Source organism: Prionailurus viverrinus, chromosome B3 (assembly GCF_022837055.1).
Source record: "Prionailurus viverrinus isolate Anna chromosome B3, UM_Priviv_1.0, whole genome shotgun sequence".
Lineage (NCBI taxonomy): Eukaryota > Metazoa > Chordata > Mammalia > Carnivora > Felidae > Prionailurus > Prionailurus viverrinus.
In genome coordinates, this window is record NC_062566.1 from 67,170,069 (window position 1) to 67,184,031 (window position 13,963).

The 13,963-nt window shown below is 43.8% G+C and overlaps 3 non-coding genes across 3 annotated transcripts; all 3 read left to right on the plus strand.

The window, feature by feature from the left end:
• Positions 1-11,175: 11,175 nt before the first annotated feature.
• Positions 11,176-11,248, plus strand: TRNAT-UGU (transfer RNA threonine (anticodon UGU)). The gene has a single exon. It is a non-coding gene; the product is annotated as a tRNA-Thr (tRNA).
• Positions 11,249-12,346: 1,098 nt separating this feature from the next.
• On the plus strand, positions 12,347-12,437 carry TRNAY-GUA (transfer RNA tyrosine (anticodon GUA)). Its single transcript is given in 2 exon segments — positions 12,347-12,383; positions 12,402-12,437. It is a non-coding gene; the product is annotated as a tRNA-Tyr (tRNA).
• Positions 12,438-13,585: 1,148 nt separating this feature from the next.
• On the plus strand, positions 13,586-13,657 carry TRNAP-UGG (transfer RNA proline (anticodon UGG)). Its single transcript has one exon. It is a non-coding gene; the product is annotated as a tRNA-Pro (tRNA).
• Positions 13,658-13,963: the final 306 nt, after the last annotated feature.

Consider the following 13,963-nt stretch of genomic DNA (forward strand, 5'->3'; position numbering starts at 1 on the left):
TATTTGGGGGCAACTTTACACAAAGAGCTTTAAACAGGGAGGTTGTGTATGGTTATGCTTTATGCTTCCCTCTCTCTTGCAAATATACAGCCTATGTCAGGGAAGAAGCCGCCAGACCGGGCTTACTTTCCTAAAAATAGACAATAGTCATTGTCTATTAATCAATTATGCTTCCCAAGAGAAGGGAAAAATAATCCCATGGTGGTGTTGGGACACATAAAGGATATTCCCCCCCCCCCCCCCCAAGAGCCTCCTGTAAAATTCTACGGTCCTTGTTATGGGTGGAATCCTGTCCCCCTCTCCCATGCCCCCCGCCCTCGAAAAAAAGATCTATAGAGTCCAAATCCCCAGTACCTCAAAATGTGACCATATTTAGAAGCAGGGTCTATACAGAGGTAATCAAGTTAAAATGAGGTCTTTAGTGTGGGCCCTAATCTAATATGACTGGTGTCCTTATAAAAAGGGGAAAAAGGGCATAGAGGCAGAGATCTCTTTCTGGAATCCCATAAGCTTCAACATAAAGAGAGCAATGCTAACTCTGATATATTCTGTGGGGCTCTCAGAAAAAGAACTGCAATGCATTTTCAAGGGTATAGGTGTAGGCACATTGGGGCCACTTGTGTGGAGACAAATAACTGGAGAGAGGGACAGGGTTTTAAGCACAGAGCAGTGGTTCTCAAACTTTAACATGCACCCAATCACCTGCAGGGTTTGTTAAAAAGCCATTGCTGGACACAACCCCTGCAATTTCTCATTTAGTAAACCTGAGAACTTGCATTTCTCATAAGTTGCGAGCTGATGCTGTTACTGAGCCAGGGAACATGCTTTGAGAACCACCGCCCTGGAGATCAGTTTTGTAATTTAGAATTCTGGTAGAAGTGAGGAAAAAGAATTGAGGAAGTCAAAGACCTGAGACCTCTTGAGAGCAGTGTCCAGGGAAGATATGTGTGCTTAATTGACAGCAGTGGGAATAAATGAGAAATCACAAATAAAATAAATTTATAAGTGAGGGAGAAAAGCCTGGCAAAATAGTGAAGCCTAATGTTTTTTTAAATTATTTTAAGTTTATTTATTTTGAGAGAGCGCAAGAGCACAAGCAGGAGAGAGGCAGAGAGAGAGGGAGAGAGAGAGAGAGAGAGAGAGAGAGAGAGAGAGAGAGAGAATCCCAAACAGGCTCCTCACCACCAGCACAGAGTCCGATGTGGGGCTCAAATCCACTAACCATGAGATCATGACCTAAGCCAAAACCAAGTGTCAGATGCTTAACTGAGTGAGCCACCCAGGCACCCCTAGTGAATCCTAATGTTAGGGACAGGGAAAAGGGCCTCCCAATACTGGACAATGGTAGTGGCCACTTCACCACCCTTTGGGATTTCGATAGAGCTTCCACTTAAGGATACCCACCTGTAGAAACACAGAGATCTCAAATGAACCACAGAAAATGGAAAATGGTGCTATCTTCTGTGATCTCTGGGCATGTTTATTTGTCCTGCTGGGTAAGACATAATGATAAGCAAGGGTGCAGGAGAAACTAGGAGAAATGCTTGCAGCCTTACCCTCTCCTGGACCATTTGGAAAGTTCAGTACATGCCCAAAACAATCGCCTGAGGCCCCCAGAAAACTTGCTGCTGGAGATCTTTCTCATCTGTGAAAGAACTTCAGAGACATTAAGCCTGGGAAGGCTGAGGTCCCAGAACAATGCACCTGCAAGATCTCAGCCCAAGAACAGGGAATGTCACCCACTACTGTGTGGTTCCTTTTTTGTTCAACTCTCAAAAGTAGAATACTTGGTCTCCTAATTTCAAAGACTTACCACAGACTTCTGTATGACTATGGGGGCAGAAATCCTGCAATTGTACCCAGTATTCAAAGAAAAAACAAATTATAAATAGAGTTTATATTTACAATCTCTTTCACTTGATTTTCTAAGTCCAAGTGTGTTTTTTTTTATCATGTCCATTGTATGGGCTTAGACAAGGTGGAGTCCACACCCTTGTCAGTAGTGTGCAATACCTGAACTCTCCTTTGATCTTAATCAGAGACCTAAGGATGTCTACCAGGATGTACATCCTACTGTCCTCCACTCTATCAACTGAGCTACTCAAAGATGCATAGTAAAATTTATGCAAAATTTATTGAGGAATCTATTCTATTACCTCTCACAACCATATATTTATTGGTTACTGTGTTGATTAAACCTTTTATGCCCTTACTGATATTTTGTCTACTTGTTTAACACCTACTGAGAGAGGATTGTTAAAATATCCGATGATAACTGTGTATTTTTCTATTTCTCCTCTTAGTTCTGTCAACTTTTGTGTCTTATGTATCTTATTCTTACAATGCTTCTTATATTTTGCTTCTTATATTTGCTTGTTATATTTTGCTTTTTATATTTATGTTTTATAACAAGCTGCATTATTAGATACATGGAAATCCAGAAATATTGTGGGGTTTTTAAATAGAGTTTATTTTTTAGGGCAGTTTTAGGTTCACAGCAAAATTGATTAGAAAGTACAAAGAGTTTGGGTGCTTGGGTGGCTCAGTAGGTTAAGGGTCAAACTTCTGCTCAGGTCATGATCTCGCAATCCAGTCCATGGATTAGAGCCCCACGTTGGGCTCTGTGCTGAGAGCTCAGAGCCTCAAGCGTGCTTCATATTCTGTGTCTCCCTCTCTCTCGCTACCCCTCCCCTGCTCCCACTCTGTCTCTCTCTCAAAAATAAATAAGCATTAAAAAACTAAAGAAAGTATAAAGAGTTCCCATATACCTCCTGCCCCCACATATACACAGCCTCCTCCATTATTAACATCCCACACCACGGTGGTGTATCTGTTACAATAGATGAACCAACACTGACACATCATTCTCACCCAGAACCGTAGTTTACATTAGGGACCTTTGTGAATTCCTGTGAATTTTCGGATTGTTTGTTTCTATCTCTATAAAGAATGCCATTGGGATTTTGATATGGATTGCCTTGAATCTGTAGAGCACTTTGGGTAGTTTGGATATTTTAACAATTTTGGATAGTTTGGATTCTTCCAATCCATGGACACAGGATGTTTTTCTTTTTTTTTTTTTTTTAAATTTTTTTTTTCAACATTTATTTATTTTTGGGACAGAGAGAGACACAGCATGAATGGGGGAGGGGCAGAGAGAGAGGGAGACACAGATACGGAAACAGGCTCCAGGCTCTGAGCCATCAGCCCAGAGCCTGATGCGGGGCTCGAACTCCCGGACCGCGAGATCGTGACCTGGCTGAAGTCGGACGCTTAACCGACTGCGCCACCCAGGCGCCCCCACAGGATGTTTTTCTATTTATCTGTGTCCTCTTTAGTTTCCTTCATTAATGTTTTATAATTTTCAGTGTATGAGTCTTTTACACATTTAGTTAAGTATATGCATATACAGGAGCACCTGGGTGGCTCAGTTGGTTAAGTGTCCAACCCTGGCTTAGGTCATGATCTTGTGGTTTGTGAGTTCGAGCCCTACATTGGGCTCTGTGCTGTCTGTTTCAGATTCTGTGTCTCCTTCTCTCTCTGCCCCTCCCCCACTCGTGCTCTGTCTCTCAAAAAATAAATAAATGTAAAAAGGATTTTTTTGGAAGTATATGCATACCCATGTCTATAAATAACAATTTCCTGTAACTTGAGAGTTGGTTCTCTTTTATCACCAAGAATACTTATATTTCCTCTTTCCTCACGGCAGCCTATCAGGTATTTGAGGATGGTGATGATGTCCCTCAAGTTTTCTCTTTCGCATACCTAAAAACTTGAGTTCCATTAAACATTCTTCCTCTAGTGAGGTAGCCAGCTAGCCAGCCACTCAGTCCCTCTGCATTCCTGTGGTTCACCTGGGCATAATGCCTGAGAACAGTGCTTACAAAATGATCCCGATAGAAAAAAAGTTGGACAGCCATGAGCAGTGTAGGGAGAAAGAAATCAAAGGCAAGAAGACAGTAGTGGAAGGTCTGAACAGAAGTAGCAAGAGAAAGCTTTTTACAGAGACCAGAGTAATCTGCAGGTGATATTTAAAGGGGCTATGGAAAGCAGAATAAGTCAGCAGGAATTCCAGGGCACCAGGCAAATGTTTGCAGGGTAGGGCTTGACTTTTCAATTCTTAAAAGATTTCCTTTAGACAGCACAGAGCCTGTTCGGGATTCTCTCTCCACCCCTCCCCTGCTAGCTTGCTCACTCTCTCCCTCTCCCTCTCTCTCTCCCCCCCAAAATAAATAAATGAACTTAAATTTAAAAAAGCAAGCCATCAACTTTTGTAGAAAGTCAGCTGCCACCCTTCCCCAGCTGGTTGAGGGAATCAGCGGCTCAAGGATAGCTATACACTAAGCCCTACTGTCCTCCCCTCTTCTGGCTGAGCTATGTATGGCTATATGCCACATTTCTCCATTTTGTGTTTAGGATACTGCAAAGTTTGAATCTTTTAATAGATGGGACAGAACAGTCTTACAAGGTTGTTGGGTCCAAAATGGGGGTGGGGACACGAATGAAATGCAGAAATGAAGTCTTGGGAAGTAACTATCGTTTTTAGTTTAAGCATCATAGGTTTGGATCTTACAGGTTTGAACCCTGGCCCTCTGGTGTCCAAAGTGAGAATCACATGTCATGAGAATCACATCATGAGTCAAGGAACTGAACCGCACATCCTTTAAAGGACCTGCATTTCCATGGCCACTCATCTCAGTCAGTTTCTGGGGAGTTTTGTGACATTCTCTACTGTGTTTTCATTTGCTCTGATCCCCTAAATACCCAGTCTTAGTTTCCTCACACTGTTAAAAACATGAAATCTCTTGCTCAAATCCTGCAATTAAGCTCAACCTATTTGGGATTGAAGGCCATTCCCTCCAGGTCTTAGAAACGCAGAGTCTTGTAGAAGCTGAGTCCAAGAAAAATCCCCTTTGCCTACCTTACTTGCCAAACCTGAGAGCACCCAGATGCAGCTCAGACCACACCCAGCATTGCTCAGGCCTGAAGAAAAGCCGAAAGGTGGCTGGCACTGGTCATCCACTTAGCAGGACAGAATGAGGCTTCTCCCAGTGGAAAGCATGTTTCCTTGGGAGTCTGAAACTATGCACTAACTTGAGAGAGGAGGCAAGACATTTTCCAGGGGAACCTTCCCAGCAGGGCTGAAGGCACATGCCACATCAAACTGATTCTACTTAGTGTTTGCTTAGTGTTTGGTTGAGGACATTACCTTAGAGATTCTCACTCTCAGTAGGTAACCATATGTTTATGTTTAGGTAAGTTCTCCCCTTTTCCATGAGGATGCTCTGTGTGCTGGTATCTGGCACACCATTTAGTGACCACATACATATGAGAATTGGCACCTGAATTCCAGGTGCCTCCTGGTTTCCTGGAATTTACACTTAAACTGTATGAGAGCTGGAATGCCCTTGGAGATTTTTAGTGTTTGTTTTACCAAGAATTCCAGGAAGAGGAAAGTAAAAGATTCCATGGTAGTCCAGATTTCTGTGGGTTATGATATCCTTTTTTCTTTGCACATAAATCTGCATTTGTTAGCTCTCCATTTCAAATACTTATTAATGCCCTGAGATGTGCTGGTCTCTTGGCTAGGTAGCTGGAGACTCAGAAGTATGAACCATACAACCTTCCCTTCAAGGAGCTGAGGTATAAGCTGAGGACGTTATATTAATGTATATGATTTTTTAATGTTTATTTATTTTGACAGAGAGAGAGACAGCATGCATGCTTGTGGGGAGGGGCAGAGAGAGAGAGAATCCTAAGCAGGCTCCTTGCCATCAGTGCATGGGCTCCATTCAACAAACCATGAGATCACAACCTGAACTGAAATTAGAAGTCAGATGCTCAACCATCTGAGCCACCCAGGTGCCCCGTTAATGCATATGATTCTTTTTTTTTATTTTTTTGCATATGATTCTTAAAACAAAATAAACTTAGTAGTCTATAGCTAAGTGCACTAGAATCTCCTTCCCTTTTTTCTTTGCCTTCTCATTTGTTCTTTCTTTGTGTCTTTCTTTGCATTTTCAAAAAGATGGACACAGGTGGGGTGCCTAGCTAGCTCCATTGGTAGAACAGGCAACTCTTGATCTCAGGGTTGTGAATTCAAGCCCCACCTTGATGTAGAGATTACTTAAAAATAAAATCTTTTTTAAAAAGTAAAATAAGAAAAATAGGAATAGATAGGAAACCACAACTTAGAAGTAGGTCTGGAAGACTAAAAAATAAAATTAAAATATGTGTTACCTTTTGACAGTCTTTCATATAAGATGAAGAAATATGGGAAGGGGAACAGAACAATTCAATAATTTCATAAGCAACTGAATATATGTTGAGTGGGTAATGTCAGGCTGGATGCTTACTTCCTAGGTGCCATGGGTCACCTCCATTATATCTGTCCTCCTCAGTCTTTTGAGAGTGGGAGTGAAATGGAAAGAACAGCAAGGATAAGAAAAAGTATCATGGATTTCAGAGGACAGAAGAGATGAAATCTATTTGTTAAACAGTAAAGGCTTTCTGAGTTAGAACAGTGAGATGGTCTTTCCAGGATAAGTAGTGTTTGACAGGTAAGGTGAAAAGGGAAATCACTCTAGTTGAATAAATGATAAGCAAATGATCACAACTGAAAAAGGTGTGAGTTCTGTTTGGGGAATTATAAGTGGATCAAGTTGACTGGAACAGAGATCTGTTGTCAATATACACCTGTCATTGGGTAAATGTTGATCTGAATATTAGAAGACAAAAGCGGTAAGGTAAAGAGGCACAGACTGAGAGCACTTTAGGGTACTTGAGAGTCTTTAAGTTGAAAACAATTTTTGCTAAAATAAAAAAGGAGGATTTCTGTAAGGATCCAGAAAAATCTCATAGATTCCAAAAGTGGAGCATGCTGAGGCCTCTGGAGTGGGCCACAGCCAGGGACTCAGAAGGTGTGCAGGCAGGCTCCCTCTCTCACTATCACCTCCCCATGCTCTCCCTTGTGTTCTTCCTACAGTAATGCCTTCTTTGCTTCTCAGTTCATGTGGTAGAATATGATTGATGTTACAGCTCTTCCAACTCTAATGTCCTTTCTAGTAATTGTGGGCTAATTAATTTGGACCAAACTCTTTGAGGAAAAATGATAAGAATATTGGATAAGATTTTACCAAATCTTCTTAAAAGCATCAAAATACTTAAAATGGTAGTAAGCAACGACTAGGCCAGAATCTAAACAAAAGACAGAATCTGAGAGGCAAGGGAAGCATGGACCTTTGTAGCTCTGAAGACACTTGCTAATTACTGCAAAACTGGGCTAGAATTTTGGCAGCCTCTTTGGGTGGGAGAAACAATAGGGACAGATGTCAAGACCCAGCACCTAGCAAAAATAGAAAGTCTGGTGAGACACTCTCCCCAAATATTAAGTTTAAATTCGTAATATTAAAGAGCTGTTCCCATAAGATGAACAAGAAGTAAACCTACCTCTATCCTCCTACTTCCAATAATGGTTATGGAGCTCAGCAGAAATCAGCTGAGCTTAGCAAGGGAAAACAGAAAGAATGAGAAGCTGTGACTGCAGGTTTCCATTCTCCCTGATTTACAGCTTGGTAACATCATCTTGGAGGCTCAGCAAATGTCTGGCCACTAACATTTTTTTAGTGTCCTTTTACGTTGATGGTGCTCCAGGTGCCTGGGAGACACCGAAGCTATATGTGTATGTGTGTATATATATATATATATATATATATATATATATATACATATATATACATATATATATATGTATATATATGTGTGTGTGTATATATATGTATATATGTGTGTGTGTATATATATATATATATATATATATATATATATATATATATTTTCCCCCCCAAGAAGTCTCCTTCATCTTGGCCCCCAAAATTCACTGCATATAATTTTGAAAAGACATTGAGCAGTGCTCATTGAAAAAGATGACCAATTACACAAGGAAACAAAGTGAAACAAAGTGACTTGAGTAAGAATTACCTAAAACAGTAGATAGAATACTATTGGAATTATCCATTATAGATATTAAAATGAATATAATTACTATGTTTAAAGAAATAAAAAACAAGCTGGTAAATGTCTGCAAGGAATAGGAAATTACAAAATTTGGCTTTACTGTTGGTGGGATTATAAACTAGTACAGCCGCAATAGCAAACAATATGGAGAATCATCAGAAAAATAAAAAACAGAACTACCATATGATCCAACAATTCTGCTTCTGGGAAAATACCCAAAGGAAACAAAAGTAACAACTTGCTGCCTTCTTTTTCTCTTAAGTAGGCTTTGCGCTCAGCATAGAGGGCAACAGGGGCTTGAAGTTGCCAAGACCTAAGTTGAGATCGAGAGTCAGACACTCAACTGACTGAGCCACCCAGGCACCCCTGAAAGCACTAGCTTAAAACAATACTTGCAATTGCATGTTCATGGCAGCATTATTTACAACAGCCAAGACATGAAAACTACCTAAGTGTCCACTGACAAATGAATAAAGTTGTTATATATAATATATAGTATCTAATATATAATATCTCACACAACATGTAATATAATAATATATGAATATTATTTAGCCATAAAAATGAGGAAATATTGCCATTTGGGACAACATGGATGGACCTTGAGGGCATTATGCTAAGTGAAACTAGTCAAACAAAGGCAAGTACTATATGATCTCATTTATATGTGGAATTTAAAAACAAAAACAAACCTCCCCCCCCCAAAATCATAGAAAAAGAGATCAGATTTGTGGTTACCAGAGGCAGGGGTTGGGGAGACGGGGATAGGAGAAAGGTGGTTAAAAGGTACAAATTATCAGTTACAAGATAAATAAGTACTTAAGTACATGTAATGGACACCTGATGACTACAGTTACCCATGTTCTAGGATATATATGAAAATCGCTCAAAGAATAAATCCTGAGTTCTCCTCACAAGGAAAAACTTTTTTCTTTTTTTTTGCTCTCTCTTTTTATTGTATCTAAATGAGATAATGGATGCTACTAAGCCAAAGCAGTGATCATTTAACAATATATGGAAGTCAAACCATTATGCTGTACAGCTTAAACTTATGCAGTGATGTATGTCAATAATATCTCAGTAAAACTGGAAAAATTTTTGGCTTCATAGTTTTAAAAAAGAATAAAATAGAACTTCTAGAATTGAAAATTAGAATTTATAAGTGCAATTGACTCAGTAGGCAGATATAACAGCTGATTAAACACAGCTGTAGAGAGCAGTAGTATCTTACGTGTATGGTATTCAGAATGCAACCTGGAGAGACAAAAAGAAAATATGGAAGAGAAGTTAAAAGAAATGAAGGACAAGGTGTGAAGGTTTAACTCCAGTTTCATAAATGAATAAAGAAAAATATAGCAAAACAGCATTTGAAAAGTTGACCAAGAATTTTCCCAACCCGAAGAAAGATAACGGTCTACAGACTTATGAAAGCCCTTTATCTCACCATTGAAAAAACATGGGATTTCCCTCTGGTGTCATTCACCACCTAAATTGAAATCTTCCTTGGATTAATCTTACTGGTGGAACCTAGGTCACATGTCCACCCAGCTGGGAAAGCAAGTTTTCTAAGACAGACTTATATTATGTGAAATTACCAAATATAAGGACAATGTTCAAAAATGTTGGGGAGTCACTCATAGGACAAATGCCTGCAACAGAGCTATTCAGTTCATGTTCAGACTTTCTCAGTTTTCCTTTTGTACTCTCTTCCTTCAAGAGCACATGACTCTTAGAGGCTCTAACTCAGTGGATAATTCATGTAAATTGATCTAATCATGGCCTATTAATCTGTGGACTTCAGGACACAAGTATTCTAGCTATTGTACAATTCCCATAAACTCCTCCAATCTCACTTCAAATCCAGCCTACCTAAATCCCAGCAATTCACCCCTCTGTCCATTCCAAATACCTATCTCTCCTTTGGACTTTTTTTTCCCCTCTGAAAATATCATCTTGCCTTTTTGAGATATAATATTTGAGAGTCCTCCCTGACTCCGGACTGACTCTTTATTCATATTTAACTTCAGCTGAATCTGCTTTCCCTCTCTCTCCCTCATTCCTTCCTTCCTTTCCAGTCCCATAACTGTCACCCTCTTGCAGCTTTATAGTTGCGTACCTGTACCGTGGCCAGTCTCTGATGTTCCTTTGACTCTGGTTTCTCTTCCTTTCAATTCATTCTGCATATCAATGCCTGGTGAGTTTCCATTTTCAATTTTTTAAAGGGCGTAACCTCATTCCAAAAGTCTCTTGGTCTCCTACTAACCTGTCTTACCTTCCCATGCTTCCAGGAGGTCAGACATCTGCCCCAGCCACTGTTCTGCCTTGGCTCCTTAAATGCCTCCGTTTTTCTCTCACAACTTTGCTCATATATTTTCTTGTACCAGAGATCACTCCGCCCCCAGACTTGTGCCTTAATCTCCCTTCGAAGTGCAGCTCAAACCCCATCCCCACCTGAAGGCCTGCCTCTGTGATGGCTCACTGTGAATCTGCGAAGCTCAGCCCTGTCCACTACCCCCCTCACACCTGGCACAGCTACTTTTCACTGTTCTCTTTCATAAAAAAGTAAAGTTCTTTTATTCCACAAGACTATATGACAGGGACTTCAAGTTCAAGACCCTATCTGATGCCTTGTTCCTCGTGCCTAGCACAGAATTCGAGTTCAGTCAGTGTCTGTTGAATGGAGAAATGAATTAAATAATGAATTAACAAATGCTTGCTCTGGCGTGGAAACTCAAGCTGTAAGAAAGGTCCCTACATGTAAGGAACTTGAGGCAGGCGGTTGAAAGTCGGCGGCCATCCTGAGTCACAGAGAAAATAAGTGGGAAGGTCCAGTTTCAGCTGAGAGACCCATGGTAGGCAACTTCCTCTGCGCCTGGTTTCCCCTCTTAATTTTCAGTGTGAGGGCGGGGAGGTGGACTCTTTCACTGTGTTAGATTGTGTTGGGTTAAGCAGATTTCTCCAATCTTAAAATAGTGGTGGTTGCTGTTACTGGCCTTCACACTGTGTTATCCCTAGCAGGAGCCTGCTGACCGAATTCCAAAAGTAAACTGATTGAAACGAAATTCGGATTTGATCTGCCTCCTACACTTGATCCTCTAACAAAGAACCAGCATTAAAAACTTTCCTTTTCAAAGAAAGAAGCGAGACGTTAGCTCGCGAGGCCCTATAGCTCAGGGGTTAGAGCACTGGTCTTGTAAACCAGGGGTCGCGAGTTCAAATCTCGCTGGGGCCTGCTTGATCTTTCTTATTGTTTTACATCTCTCTCACTCCTGGACCCCTTCTCTCTCCAGTAACTTTGACCCCCGACGAAATTCGGTCCTTATAATCTTCTCGCCGCAGGGCTGACAACCTGAATACACCACGCAGAGCAGCCACCTCGTAGGCGCTACTGCGCAAGTGCAGCTCTGCTGCCTAGATTGTGGCGGAGGCCATTACAAGCGGCGGGAAGCGCTGCCTGCCCCGCGGACGTACAGACTCTGTTGACCAGGCCGCGAGAGCCCTCTCTGAGGGCGGCGGGAGCCCTAGCGGGGCTGATGGCGGTGGGGGAAAAGAATGGGGTCCAACCCTCTGGCAGGCTTGGAGCCCAGAACAAGCTCCCCTCGCCAAAGGGGAGGAGCCGTCCGGGCGAGGGGTTCTGGAGTGTGGGCACTCCAGCAAGGTGTCCCGTTTCAGTGGGTTTTCGAACACCTTCAGTATGCCAGCGGGAACAGTAAGGTCGAGACTTGGGTCACTAAGTTTGTTACTGACTCAAAGGAACTGTGGATTCCTCTTTACAAAAACCTTTAAATATTTTCTCCAGAAGTCTTCTCACAGAAACATCAGGCTTACCCGTACATGCCATATTCCACATCCTCCGCCTCCCCGAGTCTGTGGACGTGTAAACGGAAGAGAGCTGCAGCTCGCCAGTGCAGCCGCGCCTGGATTGGGAGGCGAGCGCAGGAAGGGAGGGAACGGGAAGGGGCGCAGGCTTGAGTCCCGAGGCCCGCCCTCCGCCTGGCGCCGGGTTCCGCGGCAAAAACCGCGTCTCCCACCGCGGCAGCCAACGGCCCCCGGGCGAGCAGACGCCCCCGCCCCGCGCGGCCACGTGATGCAAGGGACCTGGGGGTGCCTGTGAAGAGCTCATGGGTTGGCCCTGCTTTGGAACCCTCTGGGTGAAAGAGGGGAATCCCACTCTAGAAGGGTTGTCCCCAGAACTGCGAAAGCGGGACTTTTTTCACACGCTGGCTTTGTGACTCTGAAGTGTCCGCTCGCCGGCAGAAGATCTTTTCCCACGCGCCTCTGTTTATGGATGTCCTGAATAGGTGACTCTGGAGAGGTGCTACGTGTGCCCCCTTCGATAGCTCAGCTGGTAGAGCGGAGGACTGTAGTGCGCTTCCCGTGCGGTCATCCTTAGGTCGCTGGTTCGATTCCGGCTCGAAGGAGGAGTTCCAGTTTTGGTGTCACCCAAGAATCCATCGCTCTCTTGTTTCTTTGGGGGGTCTTCTAGAGTTGCTTTGTCCAGACCTTATTCCTGTCCCAAAGAAAGAGTTTGAGCTCCACCAAGCGTGAGTGAACAAGTGGAAACCGTTCGGCACAGAGTCTAGGGAGGAGGCGACTGCGAGCCAACTCTGGCAGCGAGTTGGAAGGGCTGGGAGTTAATTTTAATTTTCCCTCAGATGTGTTCTTTTGGCTTCTACTTGATCCTGGATCGCTGCCTGAAGTCTACGGTTCGAAAACCCAAGACCACTGTTTGGTACAGAAGAACATTGTCTATAAACGCTGTACGCACATGTCTGCGCCCTACGGGCTGAGAGGCCCCAATTTGCAAAAGAAAACCCCTAAACTGTGGCCCTTGTCCCGAGTGTTCGCCCGCACTCTATATACACAGCCATTCAGGGGGAGGCCCTTACAAGACAACTTTTATATATTTTTATACTTTTACAAAAAAGATTTTGAGCCAGAGCAGTTAACTGCAACAGGTTTGGACGTGAGTTGGGCTGAGCCTAGGAGAGAGAATTCCAGACCCAGGAAGCAAGTGAGGCAAGGTGGGGAGATGGAAAAGTCGATTCTCCCTCAGGGGCCTGAACTATCCCCACACGTGCCAGACGGCCGCACGTCCCACTGACCTCGGCTCCCCATATGTTGAGCCCACCATTTCCTGCCCCTAGGGTGTTAGGCTCGCGCGAGGTAGCTGCAAGCGTGTCCGGCCTGGGCTCAGGACCCTACAGCCTCGCAGGCGAGGTTGGCTCGGACCCTCGGGCCCCCGCCAGGCTCCCTCCAGGATCCAGCTCGCAGCTTCAGCCGTCTGGCGGTGCTCGGTGGAGCCCAACACGCCGCCTGAGGTCTGAAAAGTCGCCTCTCTTCACCCTATCCGGCCTCTGGAGGGCTCCAAAACGTGGATCGGGGAGAATAAGCGAAGCTAGAACTCGTGTCAGCTTTCAAAAGGGTGAGATTTTGTGAAGATGGGAGAAAGGGCTGCAAGGCAAAAGGTAATGTCACCACATGCAGCAGAACTCAGGAGCAGCCTGGCGGCCAACTGTGAATAGAAAAGTAATGTTCAGAGGAAACATGGGCAAACTTTTGCTGTCGTGGCTCGTTGGTCTAGGGGTATGATTCTCGCTTTGGGTGCGAGAGGTCCCGGGTTCAAATCCCGGACGAGCCCAGGCTTTTGCTTTTTCTCCTTCCTTCCAAACTACGCCAAAGTTAGTTCTGTACAAACTTTCTCACTTTCCGACTGTCCTGCAAAAGAAAGGTGCACTGGACGAACACGTGCCAGGTGAGGCTGATGAGCTATGAGGGAAGAAACTGCCTGGTCTCCTGGACTCTCCGCCAGCGGACACTTCGGAGGGACCGCCTCGCTCCTGGGAGCCGGGACCGGTGTCCCAAGGCCCACTGTCCCCGGAGGTCGCGTCCTAGAGGCCGCGGCGCGTGGGGCTCGGGGCTCCAAGGCCCTCTCCTTTTCCAGGCA